General features: G+C 54.5%; 1 protein-coding gene and 1 long non-coding RNA gene across 2 annotated transcripts in view; one reads left to right on the top strand and one right to left on the bottom strand.

Annotated features, from left to right (window-relative positions):
* The window catches only part of ITPK1 (inositol-tetrakisphosphate 1-kinase), a gene marked incomplete in the record, with an annotated part of 178,242 nt that overhangs the window by 77,683 nt on the left and 92,408 nt on the right, over positions 1 to 8,151 (top strand).
* Positions 7 to 3,923, bottom strand: LOC106735646 (uncharacterized). The gene is made up of 3 exons (XR_001370928.1): positions 3,744 to 3,923; positions 3,471 to 3,584; positions 7 to 314 (listed from the first exon to the last, which is right to left on the bottom strand). It is a non-coding gene; the product is annotated as an uncharacterized LOC106735646 (long non-coding RNA).

The raw sequence follows: 8,151 nt of genomic DNA, 5'->3' as shown, positions 1-8,151 counted from the left end.
TGTGGGTTGGTTGACCCGTGCAAGCCCAGGTGGAACGTTTTCAGTGGTGACCCCAGAAAGTGCTGGCAGGCTTTGGCAGTCTCCACCTCTGTATGTCTTCAGCTTTCCCATTGGTATTTCCGGCCTTCAGAAATCTACCTGCCCTGGCCAGATGCAGTGCGACAGTGCTAATGCAGCGCTCTGATTTTGAAGCCACAGGGAAGGTCCCAGGATCATATCCTGAGTTTTCCCTGCACATTCCCTGCCTGTGTCCACAGCCCCATGATCCTGGCCAGCTGAGCCAGGTGAAGACCCTTCTGGGGGTGCTGTTCTGTCTGTAATGGAAACAAATAGGCAAAAACAAACTTTAAAAGAAAGAAATCCACTTGCCCTGCCCTTCCTTTCTGTCTGCCTCCACTCGGGCACCCCTGCCTCTCCCCTCCCCTCCTTGCACACACTGGGCAGATTGGAATTCTACCCTCCTAGCTGTGTGGTCCTGGGCAAGTATTTTACCTCTCTGAGTCCCATCTTTATACCTGAGTGTTCCAGAAACTGGCCTGCCTCCTAGCTGGCCAAACCAGGGTCAATATTTTGTGCCAGTGCCAAGTTTCTAAGGCTTTCTTCAAAGTGTGGGTTTTGGGACTAGCGGATGGCATAATAGTTACATCACTGGACTCCCATGTAGTTGACCACAGTTCAAATCCCGGATCCAGTGGCTTAAAACTCATGCCAAGCGTGTGTGCCCAAAAATCCTGAGAGAAGACTGGAGGAGAAGGGGTTGTGGCGTGGCCATCCTCCTGAGGGGTGATTTCTCGCTTTCTGCCAATTTCTTTCTGTCTCTCTGGTGAGCGCACATGCCCTATAGCAAAAATCTCTCTCTAAAAAAAAAGAAAGAAAAAAACAAAGCGTGGGCCTTAGTGGGGAGCCAGTAGGGACTGGATGGGGTCAGTTTGTAGGGGCAGGTGTGAGGCTCGTTTCCTGCTCCTTGTCTGTGAGTCACTCTCCCTCTCCGTCCTTTCCCTGAGCTGTGGTCATCCCATACCAGGCACTGGGTCACCTCCCCCTCCCACCACAGGCCCAGCAGGAGATGCAGCAGGAGCACAGGCTCGAGCCGGGTCCACCTCAGAGCTCCTCCATGTCCAGACCCCAGCTTTGTCTGTTCAGGGCATGTGATCAGCACCCTTAAAACCAGTGAGAACACATGTCAGACAAGTCCTTTTGGCAAATGGCTGCGTGTCAGGGGGGCTCGGTGACCTGAGAGTGCGCCAGGCATTCCTAAGGGCCACCCAGGGGCTGGGATGGAAGCAGCTTGGCTGGAGAGGGGCTGTTTTTGTTCTGTTCACAACACGGCTGTCAGGTGCTGAATGAACGTTTCTGAGGACAGCAGGGCAGCAGGCAAAACAGCATGTGCTTCCAGCCTGCTGTGCTGGGTTTGCGGCTTGGGTCGTTCCTGTGAGAGCCAGGACATCCACACTCTGGAAGGTTCATCTCCTTGACTTAAAAAGTGACTTCCAGGGACGAACAGATGGTGTAATGGTTACGCCAATGGACTTCCATATAGTTGACCGTGGTTCGAGTCCTAGACCCAGCAGCTTAAAACCCACGCCAGGCATGTGTGCATATGTGCGTGTGCCCAAAATTCCGAGGGGAGAATGGAGAAGAAAGGATGCAGCATGGCCATCCCCCACCCCGGGAAGTGATTTCTTGCTTTCTGTCTGTTTCTGTCTGTCTGGTGAGCACACACACTATAGCAAAAATCTCTCTTTCTCTAAAAAAAGGTGACTTTCACTGTCCCCACTGCAGTGGGTGTTGTGAGGATTAAGTGAGATACAAGGTCTGGAGGCCTGGCACCTGCTCAGGCAGGGGGGCCGAGGGCACGCACCGCTGCTGTCATTTTGTGGGTGGTCACAGTCCCACAGTCCCACAGGCTGGGTGAAGAGGGGTCCTTACTACCAGGAGCGGATGGTTAGAGAGGTCCATGCGGACTGCAGAAGAGGTTCGCTGGGTTTGGGAGTTCTCAGCATCTGGACCCCTTCCTGGTTTCCATCTGAGGATTCTCTTCCATGAGGATCTTGGAGGCCTGCCCCTGCAGAGCTGAGTGTGGACACAGACCTGGGCACCCGCCAGCCAGACCTCCTGCCGGCCACGAGGACAGGGCATTCACCATGGTGGCCGTGTAGCACAGCAAGTTCCAGTGGGGCGAGAAGCATGGCGCGGCGGTGGTGCCTGTCCTACTGCCACAGGGCCACTGTCATCACGCTCCTGTGTGACTGGCCAGCCTTGGCCAGAGGCTGGTTTCCGACTGTGACTCTCCCAACTTCCGGCATTTTCTGAGCTGTACAGTGGCCTTTTGCTGCTCAGGCCAGCCCTCAGTCAGCTCTGGTACATGGACCCCAGAATCCAGTGTCTCAGGGACTCTGGGTGACATGTGCTGGGAGCAGGGAGGGAGGCACAGGAGCAGGGCGGGGGGAGGAGCTGCCACTGCTGCCTGCAGGGAAGATCAAGGAAGAGTTCTTGGAGGAAGGAGCATTTGAAGGGTACTTGGAAAAAAGCCCTGGACAGAGAAAGTGGTAGAGGTGGGTGGAGTGTTTCTGTGCGGCGAGGGAACACCGTCCAGCTAGGCAGGTCACTGTTGCACTCGCTCTTTCACAGGTTCTCAAGCTGGGTCAGTCTGTCTCATTCAGTCCCAGCTTGCCAGCTGCAGTCTGGCCGTGGCCCTGGTCATGTAGCCTCTGAATCACAAACGTGAGTGACACTAGTGCCTAGGTCAGGCCTGGTGGGGAGTAGACAGTGAGGACAGTGTCTGGCCCAGAGCAGAGGCGAATACCCAGCTTTGGCCGGTGCCGGGGACTGTTGGTGAGCTAGATACCCCCTCCTGCTGGGAGGTCCGGCCTGGGCAGTTGTGTGACGCCCCTCTCCCCGCCTCAGCTCTGGAATGACTCTCGGTAAGGCCTCTCCCCTTCCTAGTGAGAGGGGGGCTTCTGCTCTGAGCTCTGTGCCTCAGGTGTCCAGTCTCCCTCTCACTAAGTGAGGCAGGAACGCGGCTTCCTCGTGTACAGGTGAGGACGCGGGGCCTCCGGGAATAACCCGTCCACTGGCAAGGCCGTCCATCCAGCCGTGGGCCAGACTGTGGCCAGTCTTCCTGCCTCCCCAGCCTGGCCGTTTCCCACAGCCTCATACGTCCCACCTGGAGAGAGGCCATGCCTGGAGGGAGAGGGTGGCGAGGAGGGACAGAGGAGGGCCAGGCTTCAGGGGCATTTGAATGAAGGAGAGCAGGTGGGCAGCCCTGTTCAAGGGCTCTGAGTGTTGGTGTGCAGTGTCTGGGGGAGCCAGTGGGTGGGGCAGAGCAGAGTGGCCAAGTACCTCGTACCTTGGCTGGGTTCTGTTGGTGGCAGGAGCCTGTGCATGGTATAGGCAAGGCCCTGCCCTCCTGTTCCTCTGTCCTGCATAGCCCTGCACCCTCCTTGTACCTCAGGGCCCCGGCTCCTCACCTGGGCCTGGCCACTGTCACGTAGACCCTCTCAGTCCTCAGTTCCTGGTCTGTAAAGTGGATGCGATGGCCTTTGTCTTACCTCTCCTTCCAGGGAAGTGATAACATAAAGAGCCTGCCAGGTGTGAACGTGTAGTTTGTAACGTGAAGGCAGAGTGCCCCGAAAGGAGCCAAGCAGGGCTGACTTATGATAGACATTCCCTCTGGGAGTGTTAGTGTAAGTTGGAGGGAGGCACCTCCCAGCTTGGGGGGGTGCACCAGTGTGTGCTCTGACCTCATCCGGAGAGTCTCCCTGCAGTGGGGGTCCTCGGGGGCCTGGAGAAGTGAAGGTGTCTCCTCCTGTCCACCCTGGACTTCATGTGCTGAGACTGTGAGGCGCGGGAGAACTTGGGGCTCAGCTCATCAGGGTGTGGAGGCTGAATGGCAGCCCGTCCCACTGCCAGCCCACCGGGTGTGCTGAGCTAAGAGGGCCCCGGGGGCCCCTCATAGCCCTTCTGTGAGGTGCAAGTGCCACTCCCTCCCTGCTCGACAGTAGTGAAAGCCCAGTGGGCTGATGACCACACAGGCCTGCCAGCAGCAGATCTGAGACCCCAGAGTCCGCAGATCTGCCCCCCCGTGCCTGTGACTATGAAGACCTGTGGCCTAGCAGGCAGAATGGAGGGGTCTTGTCCAAGTGGGTGGGGAAGAAGTTCTGGGCTGAGGAACTGAGAAGGCAGAGCGCCACCACTCCAAGGTGTAGGGTGCAGGGGCGGATGTCCTTGGGGAGTGTGAGCAAGGTGTGCAGCTCTTGGCAGCATGGCGTGAGTGGGAGGGAGCCAGCGTGGGTCAGGGTGGGGTCCTAGCCCAGAGGCTGCACTCAGGGCTCTGAGGCTCATTTGGTAGGAAAGGGGGCATGGGTCGTGGATGATAGTGCCCCATGAGAGCCAGGCAGAGCAGAATGGCATGGCCCTGGGAGGCCTACAGATTGAGGGTGGTGATGCAGGGTACCTACTCTAGTACTCGGGGCACATCTTCTGGGGCTCAGGTCATAGAAAAGTTGAGCAAGAAATAGGTGACAGGGTTTAGGAAAGAATTATATCTTACTTTCTGGCATGCCCCGGGAGTGCTGCTTTTTACTAGATGTGTTTTTTAGGTCGTTGCTTGGAGCTTGCTTGTTTTCAGAAGAATAGTTTTCCAGCTCGAAACATGTAACCCAGTCATTTTTCCCTTTTGAAAGGAGTACAGGGTGTAATTTAATCCCTCTCCTGTGTTTGTGATTGTACAGTAACGCCACACAGTGGGCCAGCTGCGTGGCACAGCGGTAACACAATGTTCCTGGGGCTGGACCCATGGAGGAGGCCCTGGTTCACACCCAGAGCCCTCCCTGTGTGTGCTCATGTGTGTGCTTGTCCCTGCAATTCTGGCTGACTGAGGCTGGGGTAAATCATGGCAGACAGATGTTCCCACTTCCCCTTAGCCCCTGACTCCCTCTCTCATGAAATAAATAAAGAAAGAAGATAAAGGAAGAACCGAGTGTAAAATAGTGAGGAATTGGTTAAATAAATTGTGCTTTAGTGGATTCGCCCTGTAGTGCAGCATTTAAGGGAGCTAGATTTCAAATGGCTGACCTTGGTTCAAATCCTGGCCCCAGCAGCTTGAAAAACATGCCGGGCACGTGTGCGTGTGTGCCCCAAATCCTGACAGGGTAGAGAAATGGAGTAACAGGATCGCAGCATAACTACGCCCCCATCAGGCTGTTAAAAACATGATGCTTTATTGACCTTTTTTTTTTTTTTTTTTAGAGGTTTTAGCTATAGGGCGCGTGCGATCACCAGACAGACAGAGACAGAGAGACAGAAAGAGAGAAATCACCCCCTAGGGGGGATGGCCATGCCACAATCCCTTCTCCTCCTTTCTCCTCTTGGGATCTTAGGCATGCACACACATGCGCCTGGCGTGAGTTTTAAGCCACCAGGTCCGGGACGCGAACCATGTTCAACTATATGTGGGAGTCCAGTGACATAGCCATTACACTAACTGCTGGTCCTGCTTTATTGACCTTTTAATGACAGTGCTTTATAGGAAAATGTAATGTCCTAGCATTGTGTTCATTATAGCATGTTAATTAAAAAGTAAGATCTGAATCTGTGTAGTATAATTCTAATTTGGGGGGAAAATCTATATTTGATAATTAGAAGAGTATACAGGTTGAATATCACTTATCTGAAATGCTGGGGGCCAGAAGTGTTTCAGATTTCAGATTTTTTCAGATTTTGGAATGTTTACATGTACGTAGTGAGGTACTTCAGAATAGAATCTAAGTTCAAGTTTGGAATTCATTTATGTTTCATATATGCTTTATACCCTTGCCCTGAAAGTAATTTTATATAATTCTTTTGTTTAAGAGAGAGGTTTTTGTTACAGGGCATGTGTGCTCACCTGAGAGAGAGACAGAAAGTGAGAAATCACCTCCCGGGGGGATGGCCGCACTGCAGTCCCTTCTCTTCCATTCTCCTCTCAGGATTTTGGGCACGCACGCCCGGTGTGAGCTTGAAGCCTCTGGGTCCAGGACTTGAACTTGGTCAGCCATGTGGGAGTCCAGTGATGTAACTATTATACCACGTGCTGGTCCTTATACAATTATTTTGTATGGCACCTTTTTTTCTTTCTTTCTTTTTTTGGAGAGGTTTTTGCTATAGGGCACGTGTACTCGCCAGACAGACAGAGAGAGACAGAGAGATAGAAAGCGAGAATCACCCCCCAGGGGGGATGGCCACGCTGTAATCCCTTCTCCTCCATTCTCCTCTTGGGATCCTGGGCACGCGCACACACGCGCCCGGTGTGAGTTTAAGCCACCAGGTCTGGGACTCGAACTGCGGTCGACCATGTGGGAGTCCAGCGACATAGCCATTACACTAACTGCTGGTCCCTATGGCATCTTTTTTTAAAAAAATTATTTTAATGAGGGAGAGGGATTTTTTTTTTAATGTACTTATTTTTTCTGTCAGAGAAAAAGGGGAGTGGGGAGGGAACCCCAATAAAGTCTTCACAGTCCTTTGCACCCTCAGCCTCAGCCAGCTCGGATGTGGAAACACATGCACCCAGCATGTCGAGGGAGGCCCCAGGATATGAACCGGGAACCTTTCCATGTGGGTCCAGTTGGTTACTGCTGTGCTTGCTCTTACCATGTCGTTGTTCTCTTGCCCCAACATCCCAGCTAGCTGGGATTACACGTATCTACTGCTGTTCCCGGCCTGTTTGGGTGCACCCGGGAATGGAACCCATGCGTCCCATGCGGCCTCAGCTTCATGCAGCGGTGCCCTACCACTTGCACCACCGGGGCCAGGCCTGCATTGATGTGTTTTGATTGCACCCTTCCTATGAGGTCAGGTGTGGAACTTTCCATTTGTGGCATCATGTAGAAGCTCAAACAATTCATTTTTAGATGAGCGGCGATCAGTCTGTACCCACAGACGCTAGAGGTTACCCCTGAGATCTAGTTAGAATTGTTAGGCATGAGTAAGTGACTGGGGATTTAAACATCTCTTGCAGGGAGTATATTTTAGTTTGATCAGGGAAGGACACTTCTTTTGTACATTGTTTCTGGCCACATCTAGAACTTGGGTCTGCCTTGTTCTCACGTCTCCACTGTTAGGAAAGCGGAGGCCACTGTGCCACCTGTGGGCTTAGGGGACCCTGCTGCGGTTGCTTTCTGGAGCTTTCTGACCACACCTCTGTCTGGTGTCCGGGCTTGCATCCTAGCCGCCTGTGCTCTGGCTGGGATTCTTGAGTCCTGGGCCTGGCCCTAGGCCCCAGTTGGGAGGTGGGGACCGAGCTTGCAGCAGCTGCTAAGGGGAGCACACAGGTACTGTTAGTTTGGGCAGCTCAGGCCTGGGGCCTGCCTGATCCCAAAGCCCAGCAGGGCCTTCTCCAGTGGTCACTGTAATGTCCTGACAGTGAGGCCCAGCTTTCCTGGGTCTTCAGATCGCCTTCATATTTCTGACCACATTTTCAATTTCCATGAGCAGCCAGTGTGATTGGACCCTGGGCCGTTTGGAGGAGAGACACTCCCAGGCACACACACCCACCCTCAGTGAAGCCTGCAGGCACGTCTGGCCTTCTGGTTAAGACGTGCTGGTCTCCTCCCTGTCCACGCTGCCCAGCTGACCACACAAGGGTGTGGAGATGGCTTTGTCTGGGGTCTGGGGGTCAGCTGGGAGGTTTGTCCTGGCCCAGATTTGCCCCAACCCAGAACAGGGGACACCCAGGGAGCAGGGGACTGCCCTACCGACTTTCTTGTCAAGCACATAGCCCTGCACCTCCTCCAAAAACAGTCCTGACAAGCGGGGGTGTCTCCACCTGAGAGGAAAGAAGCATTGTTGAGGGTGGGGTGGGAGTGAGGGGACTGCTGGGAGGGGCGCCTGTGCCCAAGACTGTGTGTCCTGTGACTTTGGCCATGCCCCAGTGGTTGTCGGGCACTGCCATGGCCCGCTCCCACCCTGGCAGCAGGTAGGCCTCCTTTTGCCCTTCCTGGTGCCTTTGGCCTTGGTGTCATTCAGCCCCGGCCTGTTCTGTTTTGACAGCGTGTTCTCAGCATCTCCCTGTTCCCGAGTGCTGCGCTGCCCTGCCCTGCCCTGCCCTGCCCTGCCCTGCCCTGCTCTGCCCTGCCCTGCTCTGCCCTGCCTGGCCCTGCCCTGCCCTCG

This window comes from Tupaia chinensis, unplaced genomic scaffold (genome assembly GCF_000334495.1).
Source record: "Tupaia chinensis unplaced genomic scaffold, TupChi_1.0 Scaffold000469_1, whole genome shotgun sequence".
Taxonomy (NCBI): Eukaryota; Metazoa; Chordata; class Mammalia; order Scandentia; family Tupaiidae; genus Tupaia; species Tupaia belangeri.
This window is presented reverse-complemented; position numbering and strand designations above follow the sequence as displayed.